Raw genomic sequence first — 1,093 nt, 5'->3', positions numbered from 1 at the left:
GCGCGGGCACGCCTCCAGTCATGTTCACTTGCTCAGCCCCATCCTCTTGCAATATAGGGCATGAGTCAGTATGGTGGCCCATATTTGTACAGATTCCACAGGCCTTTACTTGGGGCACATTTCCCACCACTAATTGTCGAACAACGGATGTTAGCTACGCTATCTGCTGCTGAAGGGATGACGTCTCCACCTCGTTGACTCTACGGGGAGGGTTGCTCTCACGTGAGCCAAATTGTTGGGAGTTCTCTGCCATGGCTTCGATGAGCTCCCACGCTTCCCTCGGTGTCTTGTTTGCAAGTGCTCCCCACTCGCAGCATCAATGATACTCCTATCTGTTGATTGGAGCCCTTCATAGAAGTATTGGATTAACAGTTGCTCACTAATTTGATGCTGCGGACATCTAGTGCACAACTTGTTAAACCTTTCCCAGTATTCATACAAGAACTCACCGGGATATTGTTTAATGCCGCAGATCTCCTTCCTCAAACTCGCAGCCCGGGATGCAGGGAAAAATTTTTCCAAAAACTTTTTTTTCAACTGTGCCCATGTGGTAATACTACCCGCTGGAAGGTAGTACAGCCAATCTTTAGCTGCATCCTTGAGAGAGAACGGAAAGGCTCTCAGTCTAATTTGCTCTTCAGTGACCCCAGGCGGTTTCATACTAGAGCAAACCACCTCGAACTCCTTTACATGCTTGTGGGGTTCTTCGCCAGAGAGACCATGGAAAGAAGGTAAGAGTTGAATCAACCCCGACTTCAGTTCGAAAGCAGTATTCTCAGCCAAGGCGGGGAATGTGATGCATAAGGGCTGGTGAGTCAGCTCCGGGGCAGCCAGCTCCCTCAATGTTTGGGTGTTGGCCATGCTTACTTCGTCTTCCGCTGACTCGTTTGCAGCAGATAAGTGCCCTTCTTTTTGCCTCTTGGTCTCTTGCCTCCGCCTACGTGCTGCCTTCTCAACCTCAAGATCGTATACCAATTCACCTGTGCGAGAGGAACGGGGCATAAACTAGCAAAAATACCAAGGAGAATAGAATAAAATAAAAATAAAATAAGAACCGAATCTGAAAAGAAACAAATAATCCAAAGGCCAGCTC

The 1,093-nt window shown here is 48.1% G+C and overlaps 1 non-coding gene across 1 annotated transcript; it reads left to right on the top strand.

Annotated features, from left to right (window-relative positions):
- The first annotated feature begins 382 nt into the window (after window positions 1-382).
- Window positions 383-489, top strand: LOC113736165 (small nucleolar RNA R71). The gene has a single exon (XR_003459654.1). It is a non-coding gene; the product is annotated as a small nucleolar RNA R71 (small nucleolar RNA).
- The last annotated feature ends 604 nt before the right edge of the window (window positions 490-1,093 follow it).

This window comes from Coffea arabica, chromosome 8c (genome assembly GCF_036785885.1).
Source record: "Coffea arabica cultivar ET-39 chromosome 8c, Coffea Arabica ET-39 HiFi, whole genome shotgun sequence".
Classification (NCBI taxonomy): domain Eukaryota; kingdom Viridiplantae; phylum Streptophyta; class Magnoliopsida; order Gentianales; family Rubiaceae; genus Coffea; species Coffea arabica.
Note: the sequence above shows the minus strand (reverse complement) of the source record. Positions and strands in the feature narration are given on the sequence as shown.